The sequence below is a fragment of the Dipodomys merriami genome, unplaced genomic scaffold, assembly GCF_024711535.1.
Source record: "Dipodomys merriami isolate MVZ:Mamm:240054 unplaced genomic scaffold, mDipMer1.0.p SCAF_120, whole genome shotgun sequence".
NCBI classification, from domain to species: domain Eukaryota; kingdom Metazoa; phylum Chordata; class Mammalia; order Rodentia; family Heteromyidae; genus Dipodomys; species Dipodomys merriami.
The window spans coordinates 3,051,043-3,063,543 of NW_027202494.1; the positions used below are offsets into that span (position 1 = coordinate 3,051,043).

The following is a 12,501-nucleotide window of genomic DNA, read 5'->3' on the forward strand; positions in this document are numbered from 1 at the left end:
GATAAAGGGTTCAATCAGCTCAGGTGGGGTGAGTTAGCTAACAGGTCATGGCTGTGAGGAAGAGAAGGTTCTAGTAAGAGGAAGTCGCTGGCTGCTGGGAGAATCCATGCAGATGGCAGGGCCTAAATGGAAATCCAGCTGTGGGAGGCCGCTGACCTCCCGCCGCACCCGCAGAGCAGCTTTGAATAACCAAATCACGCAGCGGCTCCGGTCCAGCGTGGGATCAGCAAAGCAGCCCCGTGGGCTCCAGCACCCTGCGCTCTCCTCCTGCGACGGCTAACACCTGCCCACGCCCCACGCCCAAACCAGGAACAGACAAAAAGAAAAGCCGTCCCAACATGTCTGTAGAGTCCTGAGAGACTGGAAAGCAAACCAAAATGGCAGGAAACGTCAAATCCCAGGGGAGCTGCCTGCCAGGCCTCCGTCCATCCATCTGTCCCTTCTAAGCAGGCAGCTGGAACATTCTGGAAGGCGAAGCCACAGCGGAGCGCCCGTGTGCGTGGGCGTGGGTGGCAGGTGCTTATCAGAGAGGCGCTTAGGCCCAAGTTCTGGAGAAATCCTTGTCTGAGCATTCTCACACCCACAAGCAAACTCTGGCAGCAAACCCAGAATCAAACCCTCTCCTCCGCCGGCTCCCCTGGGGTCCCAGCCCCCCCCTTCTGATTACCTGCCCTGGGGTGCCCCATCAGCCCTGACCCCTGGGGCCATGCTCAACCCAGCAGACAGAAAGACTTCAGGACAGGAATCAAACCACGTTACCCAGCCAGGCACCTGAGGCTCACGCCTGTAATCCCATCCCAGCCTGGGCAGGAAAGTCCCTGAGACTCTTTATCTCCAATTAATCACAGAAAAAGTCAGAAGTGGTTCTGTGGCTCAAGTGGTAAAACACTAGCCTTGAGCAAAAAAAGGAGCTCAGGGACAGCGCCCAAGCCCAGAGTTGGAGCCCTAAGACCGGGAAAAAATGTTACCCTGCTCCAAGCCCTGCAGCGGCAGCCGGAGCGCGCCTCCACACCGCTCCCTTAATTCTGGCCCCAAACAGACAGAGACACTGCATGCGCTGGGGCAGCCCCGACCGTGAGGGACCCAGAGGATCCTGGGATGAGCCTCCATTCCCAGCTGTGGAAAAGAAAGTGAACTGCACAGCTGTGCTCAGGTACCTGAGATCTTACAACAAGGCTGCAAAGACAGCGCTCCTAAGCCTCCCCCCTCCCCGTGTTCTGTGCCTACTTATACCCCCCCATCTCTCCAAATTCACTTAACAGCTCCACCCCCCTCCCAGGTGTTACTCTGTAACAACTTCAAGGTTACAAAATAGCTCTATAGAGAGACCCCATTCTAACACCAGAACCAGCATAGCAGCTGCCTCCTCCTCCAGCCTCTCACCTCACTGCCCAAAATCTAGATCCCTTCCCTCACCTGGAAAGTGGGTCCAAAGTGACCCTCACGCGAGACCCTGACTTCACACCTACCGGCCGGCCGGCACCGGTCCAGGGTCCGCTCTCTGCCAGGCTCTGGGAACCAAGGCTACAATGCAAGTGCAGCAGGCAGAGAAAGCCAGGCCCTGCCCTCTGCCCTCCTCCCTCCACCCCTGCCCTGCCCTCTGCCCTCCTCCCTCCACCCAGCCCTGGGACCCCAGGCCCTCCCAGGCGTGGGATAGAAGTCAGGCCTCCCCGGGTGTCATGGTGAGGGGAGGTGGGGAGTGTGTCTGGGGTGTGGTGGGGGTCCAGAGGTCAGAGGCCGCACCTGGGAAGAGGAAGTGTCTGGATCTCACCACTGCCAGGTGGCAGGAAGGCCGGCAGCCAGTCTCGAGAACCCGCTGGCATTCACAGGTTGCTCATCGGGAGACTCACCAGCCCCCCAGCCTGGCTCCCCGGGGCCACCCCGCTTCCCTCGTACAGCATCACTTCATCAAAGACACACGGGCCAAGCCCTGGCGCCCCAGAGCCCCTTCAGAGCAGGCCCTGGCCCCTCAGAACCCCGCAGGTGGCAGAATCCGGCCAGACAGGAAGGAAGCCCGCAGCTCCGCCCCGTCGGGCGCAAGGGCCTGGCAGCCCCAGGTCCAACCACCGAAGATACATTAACTCTGTCATTTTGGAAAATAGAGAGGTGAAGGGACTTGGCCAAGGTCACACCGCAAGCACCGGGATTTGAACCCGGTCCCCATTCCCAAGCGCTCACTGTGCACCAGCCAGGTGCCTCTTGAGTTCCAAGGGCAAAACCAAGGACAAAGCGGGGAGCACAAAGCCCCTTCATAACAACCACCAGGGCAAGGTGCCGTCCCGCCTCAGGAGTCCAAGTACTGCTCACTTAGTAGCTGCTGGAGCAACTCAGATACCAGCACCAGCTCTCAGGTGCACCTCCCACCCACTGGAGACAGGTGCTTATGATCGAACACCCATGGGAGAGAACCCCAAACCCAGCACCCAGCCTCAGCCCCAGACAGACAGAAGGATCATGAATTCTCACTGACTTTTTCCTTTACAGCTACATAAATAAAATAGGGCTGGGAAGGTGGCTCAGCGGTAGGGTGCTTGCCTAGCATGCATGAAGCCCTGGGTTCGATTCCACAGCACCCCATACACAGAAAACGCAGGACGTGGCGCTGTGGCTCAAGCAGTAGAGCGCTTGCCTTGAGTGGAAGAGCTGAAGGACGGCGCCCGGGCCCAGAGTTCAGGCCCCACGACCGACCAAAAATATTATATATACAACATATCCATTTACACACGGGGGCTGTACTCAGCCCAGCCAAGACAGCAGGAGGATGAGGGTTCAACACCAGCGGGGCACACAGTGACACCCCGGCTGGAAGAATGAGTGTGAGAAAGACCAAACTGGGTGGAGGGGCGGATGGGACATTTCTAAGCAACCGGATCTGGAAAGCTGCGTGGAAAGCTGCGTTTCAACGGCAAACCCGTGAGCGTGAGCGGCAGAATTCCATTTTCATAAAGGCTGGCGACCCCGGGGGGAGGGGGCAGGGGGAGGTGGGGGAGGAGAGGGGGAGGAGGAGGGAGGAGGGGGGAGGAGGAGGGAAGAGGGAGGAGGGAGGAGGGGGCCGGGGGTGATGGGGAGGCCGAGGCCGGAGGGGAGGGGGGGAAGGAGAAGGCGGGGCGGGGGGGGGGGGGCCGGGACTGGGGTCGGGGTCAGGGGGGAGGAGGAGGCCGGGACTGGGGTCGGGGTCAGGGGGGAGGAGGAGGCCGGGACTGGGGTCGGGGTCAGGGGGGAGGAGGAGGCCGGGGCCGGTGGGGGGGCGCGGCCGGGGCTGGTGGTTGGGGGCCCTCCACTTCGCGTCGGGGTCCCCGGCGCGGCGCGCGGCTCTTCCCCGCGTCTTCTCCCGGCGGCCCCGCCGCTGCCCCGGGCGCGCAGCGGCCCCGCGGGTCCCCTGGGTGCGGGCCGATCTCAGCGCCGCGGAGCGCGGCCCGCGGGGCCCCGGGACCCGCCGTGCAGAACTGAAAGCGAGGCCCGCGCGGAGCCGGGGGTCCCGCCCGGCCCCCGGCTCGGGGCGGCGGCGCCCCGGGGAGGACCCCGGCCCCAGACGGCCCTCCAGCGAGCCCACCTGTTCGCGCCCCGGCTCCGGCTCCGGGCCCCCCGCGGTCTGTCCCCCAAGTGGCTCCGCGCCGGGTCCCGGGTCGGGGCCGCGCACGGGCGCGCGGGGCCCGGGAAACCCAGCGCCCCGGGGGGAGCCGGCGGGCGCGGGGCCGGAGATCGGGGCGGGACGCGAACCCACGCGGGCCCGGGGCCGACGACGCCCCGCCGCCCGCCCGCTGCCCGGCCCGGCGAGGCGGCGCCGGCGCCCCGAGAGGAAGTGGCCGGCAGCCGGGCCGGACCGCGCCGCCCCCACCCCGGGCGCGGGGAGCCCCGACGGCGCGCCCCACCCCGGCCCCGCCGCTCACCTGGAGGAGCCGCCGGGCGCCGCCGCGCGCTCGCCCGCCCCTCCCGGGTCTGGGCTCCGCGTCCCGTGCGCAGCCGCCGCGTCCCGGCCCGCGCGCCCCGGCAGCGAACGCCCTGCACCGCGGGGCCCGGCCGCGCCACGTGACCCCGGGGCCGGCCCCGCCGCGCCGCCCGGCCCCTCCTGCACCCCGGGGCCGCCCAGGCCCGGAGCCCCGCCTCCGCGCGCCCCGGAGGAAACTGAGGCAGCGCCGTCGCTCGCCGGGCGCAGGCGGGAATGGGGCGCCCTGGGCTCTGTGGGCGCCCCGCGCGGGCTCCCTCCCGCCCCCGACCCGAATGGGCGGCCGGCCGGCCGGGCTGCGGGAGCTGCGGCCGCTCGCGCTCCCGTCCCCGGCTGGGCTCAGAGCCATCTTCTTTCTTCTCTGCCAGTCCTGGGCTTGAACTCGGGGCCTGGGCGCTGTGCCTGAGCTGCTTTTGCTCAAGGCGAGCGCCCCAGTGCTTGAGCCACAGCGCCACTTCTGGTTTTTCTGGTGGTTTATTGGAGATAAGAGTCTCACGGTCTTTCCTGCCCGGGCTGGCTTTGAACCGAGATCCTCAGACCTCAGCCTTCTGAGCAGCTAGGATGACAGGTGTGAGCCCCTGGCGCCCGGCTTGACATCTCTACCAGGAGTGTTTTTCTCCCTTAACCACAGCCACACTTAACTGGCCCTGCCTGGATCTCACTTTTTATTTTTCTTGTGCCAGTCCTGGGGCTGGAGCTCAGGGTGCTGGGGATAGAGCTGGGGGGGGGGGGGCTGGAGCTCAGCAGGGGGGCTAGAACTCAGGGGGTGGGGGCTGGAACTGGGGGGGGGTCTGGAGCTCAGGGTAGGGAGGGGGCTGGAGCTCAGGGGGCGGGGTCTGGAACTCAGGATGCTGGGGCTGGAGCTCAGGGTGCTGGGTGCTGTCCTGAGTTCCTGCTCTCCAAACTCTACCCCCGAAGCCACAGCTCTGCGTCTGGGTGGTTTCTGGGAGATCTGAGTCTTGCAAACTTTCCTGCCTGGGTTGGTTTTGAACCACGACCCTCAGATGTGAGCCTTTAAGTAGCTGGGGTGGCAGGTGTGCACCAGGCCCCCGGCGTCCGTTCGCCTCTCTGAACCCGTCTCCCTCTGAGCGCCATCCACGCGAGAAGGGAAAGTCAGAGGCAGTCAGGGCCTGGCAGCCGCAGGCCAGGGCCGCGCTCAGCGCGGGAGGAAAGCGCAGGGGGAAGTGAAGCATGGGCTTGGGGGGGGGGGACCAAGCCCAGTCCTGCCCTCCCTTAGCTGTGTGACAACCTCTCTGAACCCCACTTTCCCGTCAGGAGACCTCCCCTACTCATGGGATAGCAGAGCCCACACATGTGCGCGTTCCGAGAGCAGACAGATCCAGGGTTCGTGAGAACAGGGGATGTGGGGACATTGTTGGGGGGGCAGAGGGGGTTCCAGATCTTTCTTCAGGGTGGTGAACAAGCTCTCCAGTTGACCATGGTGGCTGCACAGCTCCCTGAACTCGCTGACCCCACGGGTGAACAGGACGCGGGGGTCGTGGGGAGGGTGGAGGACCAGGTGGTCTGCGCCCCGCGCCCGCTGAGCCTGCGCCAGCAGCCAAAGCCACGCAGCACGGTGGCCATTGTGGGGAGGCGGCAGCCAGGCCCAGGCCGCCACCCTGCCCGGCACCCCACCATCTTCCCCTGGCTGCCAACACTGCCCAGAAAGCTCTGAGAGCCTTCGAGCGTGGCTTCCTGTCCCAGCATTGTTCCGAGACCTGCACGGTCCCCGGGGAGAGGCCACAGCCCAGCTGCTGCGCTGCCCGCGGGGCTCCGAGCGCGGAAGTGCCGCCCCAGCCCCGCGCGCCTTCCGGGGCAGACGGGGCCTGCTGGGGAGCCCTCTGCGTCCAACCGGGCCTCTTTGGGCCTTTCAGACCTGGGGTGCTAACAGGCTCGTTTATTCACTCAACAAACCCCGGGGCCCAGGTGTGCACCGCTGTCACGCTGGAGGGACGGGGAAGGAAGGCGGGAAGGAAGGCCGCCCCGGGTCGGGCGCGCGCCCTGCGCCCTGCGCGCATTCAGCCTCCGAAAGCCACGCTGTCTTCCCCAGGAACTGGGCTGTTGCAAAGGAGGGAGCGGGACAGGCGTGTGCTGGGCACAGGCCCTGGTTAAGCAGGACCCCACCCAGAGCCAGCCCGCGTGCTGACCCCCTGCGCCCAGAACCGCAGCTGCCCAGCCCTGGCCAGGCCCACATCTGGGGGTCAAGTCAAGAAACATCACTTAGTGGGGTGCCAGTGGCTCACACCTGTCACCCTAACTACTCAGGAGGCTGAGATCTGAGGATTGTGGTTCAAAGCCAGCCCAGACAGGAAAGTCTGTGAGACTCTTACCGCCTCCAATGAACCACCAAAAGTCACAAGTGGAGCTGTGGCTTAAACGGTAGAGCACCACCAGCCATGAGCAAAAGAGCTTAAGAGACAGCGCCCAGGCCCTGAGTTCCTGCTCCAGGGCTGGCGCACACGCACAAATAAGAAAGAAATGAAATGAAATGGAATGGAATGGAAGCAGACCGTGGGCGGTGATCCTGGGTAGCTGGACTCTCCCAGATGGGTCTGCTGGCTTCAGACAAAGCCGGTGACGTTCGTGGACGAGACGGGCAGGATTCACGCCTGGTGGTCACAGCCTCCTGGGGGAGGTGACATTTGGGCCTACCGAGGGCGGAGGAGGAGCAGTGGGCCACAGGAAAAGCTTGCAGCCACCTAAGTCCCTGCAGGCCTGGCCGGCTTCCTCCAGGAGCTGAAGGTTACAGCAGGAGCCGTCATAGACAGCTGTGTTGACAGACACCAGCGCAGAGCATACCGCACCCCGCCAGCCCAGGCCTGGCTGACACATTTAAAAAACAAAGTTAAAAGAAAAAAGTCCCTAGCCAGTCAGCACCTACGACTGTCTCATGGCAGAGAGAGAGAAGGGGGGGGAGCCCTCATTTCTCTCTCCCACAGGAGCCAACTCCGACTGCATTCTGGTCCCCAGGGGACTGGCCACCCCCATCCACAGAGTGCCCTGTCCCCAAGGACTGTGGATGAAGCCCCCAGCGAACCCTGTGTGGTATCACTGGCCAGCCTGTGGGGTCTTTTGGGCAGCTGTAACAAAATCATACCTGTCATCCCAGCAACACAGGAAGTATAGATGGGGGGCACCGGAAGCATAAATGGGAGGTCATGGTCCAGGCCAGCCTGGGCGTAAGTGTGGGACTCTATTCAAAAATAACCCAAACAGCTTGGCCCCAGTGGTGGCTCACACCTGTAATCCAAGCTACTGAGGAGGCTGAGATCAGAGGATCCCAGTTGGAAGCCAGCCTAGGCCGGAAAGTCTGTGAGACTCTTATCTCCAGTTAACCACCAAAAAGCCAGAAGTAGAACTGTGACTCAAGTGATAGAGTATAACCTTGAGCATAAAAACTCAGGGAGAGTACCTAGACCTTGAGTTCAAGCCCCAAGACTTTCACCAAAAACATTGAATAGATGGTATGGTAGGGTAGCTCAGTGGTGCATACCTGCAAGACTGTGGGTCTATCCCCAGAACACTAAAAAAGAAAGAACTAGGGGGAAATGTCAAATAATGGCTTTAATCTATGGCCTGACAGAAATTTGTACTCAGCAAATGATCATTGAATACATGGGTGAACAGATGGATGGATGGATGGATGGATGGATGGATGGATGGATGGATGGGTGGGTGGATGAAGGACAGGTAGATAAATAGATGGTTGGTTGGATGGATAGGTAGATGAAGGATGGATAGATGGATAGACGGTTGGATGGATAGATGGTTGGTTGGATGGTTGGATGGTTGGATGGATGGGTGGGTGGGTAAAGGATGAGTGGATGGATAGATGGTTTCAGGTACGTATGTAGATGCTGGGTGGGTAGACAGGACTTGGGTGGGTGGAAGGATCTGGGGGGATGGGCGGTGGCTGGTGAATGGAAGATGACGGGTGAGCAGATGGACAGAGCTTTTGGTGTGGCTCCTCCTAGAGCTCTTTTTCCTTCCACTCACTCCCACAGTAAGGAAAATACAACTACCCCAGTGTGTTTTCTGCTCACGTTTCTCTGTCATAACGTGTCTGGGCTCCCATAGACACGCTTCCACTGAGGACAGGCATCTCCTTCCCTCTTCTCTCCCAAAGCCATGGCAGCACAGGGGAACAGCTGGGTCCCTGTGTGTGTGGCGAGGCCCGGGCTGCAGGCTCGGGGCGCTCAAGGTCGATTGGCATGGGAAGAGGCTGCTGGGAAGGCAGGCCCGCACAGGCTGGGGAGCCCGGCCCGGGGGCACATACGGGGCTTTGGAGCTTGGCCAACTTCACCTCTCCTCCCATGCAAGCCCCATCCCTGTGTCTGTGCTTTTCACACCAGCGTCTTGGTTGACACCTGGATGGGAGGCTGACGGTCCCCTGTCCCCTCCCCCGCCCTGGACTCCTCCTCCAGCCTGAGCCAGTCCGGCCTGAGCCAGTCTGACGGCGGTGGCCACCTGCACAGTTTGACTTCCCACCAGGCCCCACGTATCTGCTGCCTGACCTTGAGCCCTGGTGCCTTCCCAGAGGTGACCTCACGGGCAAGTTTGGGGATTGGCAGAGATAAATATTATGAATGGCGGAAGTCAGGGCGGGCAGAGCAGCGTAAGAGAAATACCCAGGCCGGCAGCCAATGCCTGCAACCCCCGCGCCCCGGCCGAAGGGCAGGAGGGCAGGGTACCACCCTCACCCCGCGGCGCCACCCAGCCGTGCCGGGCCTTTACCCTGCTGGAGGAAGGCTGGAGCCTTGCCCAGGCCCAGGCGGCCTCCTTGGAGGCGGCCTCCCCATCTCCATGGAAACCGGCTGGCGTGCTCTGATTGGCCCGGAACAGGGCTTGGATGGATGGGTCCTACTGGAGGTGAGCTCACTCTTACCTGCAGGCTAGAGGGAAATGCCTGACCTTCTGGTGAACTTTGTGGAATGTTCTCTCTGGTGGCCCGGAGCTCCTGGGTGGCGGGGGGGGGGGGGGGGGGGGGGGGAGGGGCAGGACCCCTGCAGAGGCAGCTGAAGTTCCTGGGACAGGCATTGCTGCCCCACACACGTGTATGCACCAGTCCTGGGGCTTGAACTCAGGGCCTGGGCACTGAGCTTTTTTTTGCTCAAGACTGATGATGCATTACCTCTTGAGCCACAGCTCCACTTCTGGCTTTTTGATGATTCAATGGAGGTAAGAGTCTCGGGGACTTTTCCTGCCCAAGCTGGCTTCGAACCTCCATCCTCAGATCTCAGCCTACGAAGGAGCTAGGATTACAGGTGTGTGCCAAACACCACCCAGCTACCGACATCTTTTGATCCATCTGACTCTGACCCCAACCAGACCCGTGTGGCAGATCAGGAAAGGGCTCAGAGAGGTGAAGCATTTTCCCGGGACACACAGGGATTGCGTGCGTCTTCACCTTGGGCGGTTCCCACTGCGGTAGCCTCTGGGGAAGACGCAAACCCAGCCGTGAACCATCCCTCCAGCTCCAAGGGCGACGCCCCGCGTTGTGGTGGGGGGTGGGGCACAGGAGGTGCTCAAAGGTCGTTTTAGAACGACACCTACTTTTTCTATGTAATAATCTTTAAAACAGAATAATAATAACCGATCCCAGCCTTGAGCTCCTTGAGCAACCGTCAGCAGTCACCCTGCAGACGCCTGTCCGTCCGTGGCCGCCTGTCCTGCAGCATGTTCGGGGGAGGGGCAGCCCAGGTCCCACGGCCGGGAAGTGGTGGAGCTCAGACCTGAACCACGGCCTGTATCTCCCTGTTCCACATTGCCCATTGCTGGCCTCCTCAGGACCACACCAAGTCCAACCCAGACAACTCTTGAGCCATCACCCCAAAACCTGCATGCCCCCATGTCTGGGGGTTCACCTATGAGAATGCTGCAGAGCCCCGCACACGGCTGTTTGGGGGAGCTGTGAGCAACGCTGCTCTCAGGGGCCAAGATGCAAAAACAACCCAAGGGGCCATCGGCAGAGTGGCAGACACACAGGACACAGAGAGCCTACACTGTGGAATAGTACGCTGTCATAAAAAAGAAGGCGATGCTGATGCCTGCTGCATGAGCGCTGAGGACGCTCTGCTGAGGGCTTGGAGCCGGCCCCAAAGAGAGGCCCCAAAGAGAGGCCCCAAAGAGAGGCCCCAAAGAGAGGCCCCAAAGAGAGGCCCCAAAGAGAGGCCCCAAAGAGAGGCCCCCGCTGGCATCGCTACAGAGACGCGAGCACCGGAGCCCGGGTTTCACCTGCAACCCCAGAGGCTCCGGGTCTCACCCGTGACCATAGTCAAACTCACCCCCTGGGAGCAAAGCACTCCTGTTTGTTGCAAAACACATCCGTTTGCTTTGGCCGTCACTGTAGATCTAAAAGAAGAGGAGTTCTAACCACAGACACAGCAGGCACTTTGCTAATTGGTAGATGTCATCTGCCTGCAAGGTAAGAATTATTATTACTTGGGGCTGAGGCTCTGGGAGGTTTATTCAAGTTTGAAAGAGAAATAATCCATCAACAGTGACTTGCCATCCCACGGGGGAAGATCCCAAGTGGGGAATCTGCTGCCCCCCACCCAGGGGCTAGGGTCATCTGCTCCCACAGCCTGACCCTCAGACTGCACAAAACTATCATCCCAGGATGCACCACGCCGAGTCTTTTCCAAGCCTGGCAACATATGAACTACATTTCCCAGAATAAAGAGTCCCCCGCCCACTTCCACTTCTGGTCCAAGTGGCTTCTGGGAGTTGTAGTCTCCATGCATGCTGGGTAAGTGGAAACCACACGGACTTAGGCCAAGCCACCCAGGTAGAGATTGGGATTATGAATTCACCAACCTGGAGCCCCTTGGCGGCCTGGCGGGCGCCGCCCAGAGCTCACTTGTGGGTTCGTCTCCACTCCTGCAGAGTCTTTGACTGCTGGGTTCTCCAGGGCCCTGGGCCTGTGTGTGTCCCCCACCCAGCAGCTCACCCCGCCTCTTCCTCCTCCGTCAGCCGAAGGAGCGCAGCACGGTGATGGCTGGTGGGCCGCCATCTGCCTGCCGGGGGCCAAGTGGTCCTGCTGCAGGCCGGGCGGCCGTGAGAGCCAGCTGCGCTCTCTAGCTGAGAGCGGACCCTGCCAAGCCGAGCACCAGTGGCTCACGCCTGTCATCCTAGATACTCAAGAGGCTGAGATCTAAGGATCGTGGTTCAAAGCCAGCCCGGGCAGGAAAGTCCGCGAGACTCTTACCTCCAATGAACCACCAGAAAACCAGAAGTGGTGCTGTGGCTTAATTGGTAGAGCGCTCGCCTTGAGCTGAAGAGCTGAGGGACAGCGCCCAGGCGCAGAGTTCAAGCCCCATGACCGACCAAAAAAACAAAAGAACACCCTCTTGCCCACATTATCCCAGGTACGCTGACTGTGCCCCTCCCCTCCCCAGGTCAGAGCCAAAGGCTAACAGGGGGAAAGCACCCTGTGCCTGCTTGCTCTTCTAGAAGCTCCCTGCCTAGCTTGGGAACAGCTGCGTGGAGTTTCACCTCTGGATCCCCGGGACCTAGGTTTGTGCACCCACAGGAAGTCTGGAGGTTGACACCCCACTGGTATCCGCATTGCTGCTCATCGGTCAGTGTCCGTGCCATTCTGGGGTTAAGTACTTTGAGTTTAGTCTCCACTCAGTCGCTTGTTTGAAAATAATGAGTGAGTCAAGTTGGAAGAGGAAGGAAATGGTCAAGGTACTCCCTAACAACCCCCAACACAGGCATCTTAGCTCCCATTGGTCAGTACTAGGTCACAGGCCACTTTTATCCAATCAGGGGGAGGAAAAGGAGGGGCCAGACTGTCTTCAACCAATCAAGATTCAGTCTTAAGGCCGGACAGGCTGGGGTGGGCTCTGCAGAGAGGAAGGGAGCCTGTCCACAGCCCGTGTTGCCAAAGCCTCCCTTCCTCCAGCAGCCCCACTGTGACCTAGATGCAAGACCTGCAGAGCATGGGGGTGCATGCTTTTAATCCCAGTAGCAAGGAGGGTCATCGTGAGTTCAAGGCCAGCCTGGACTATATCGCAGGTCCTTGCCTCAAAAACAAAACAAAGCAAAACAAAATCCAAAAACCAAGACATGTTCGCGTTGATTTTAGGACATTTTAATTTCAGAATCCCAGCATTTCTCTCCCTTTGCTTCCCCATCTTCTTGGCACCAAGTCTGCCCCACTGCCATCAGACAGATAAGAGATAGACCTTACCCCATGTCCAAGAGCTGCAGCCCTGGCCCAGAGTCGGGTGGGGTGGGGGAGGACAGCCGGACCTCAGGTGATCTAGCCCTCGTGTGAAGCCTCTCTATGTGCCCCCTGCCTGGAAAACACTAGAAGCCCCCAAAGAATTGGTTCTCAGGAAGTAGAGAGACCAGATCACAAACCCTGGCCTAAAGGCAGGTTCCCCTCCGCCACAGCCACATGGCGGTGGTGCGACTCTGGCTCAGGGGCTGCCTTCCTCTCTAGGCCCATTCTGTGTTCTCTGAAGAAGCACCCCAAGCTCCCTGGGACCCTGACTCTCCCCAGGGGCCATGCTGTCCCCCAATAGGGGGCCCCAGATTCAGCAAATAAA

At 61.1% G+C, this 12,501-nt stretch overlaps 1 protein-coding gene across 1 annotated transcript in view; it reads right to left on the reverse strand.

Moving 5' to 3' along the window:
• LOC138823550 (1-phosphatidylinositol 4,5-bisphosphate phosphodiesterase gamma-2) overlaps positions 1-3,985 on the reverse strand; it is a 72,524-nt gene extending 68,539 nt beyond the window's left edge. The window contains exon 1 of the mRNA XM_070016941.1: positions 3,891-3,985. The gene's annotated coding sequence lies outside the window, so the exon portion shown is untranslated. The remainder of the gene's footprint in view (positions 1-3,890) is intronic.
• Positions 3,986-12,501: the final 8,516 nt, after the last annotated feature.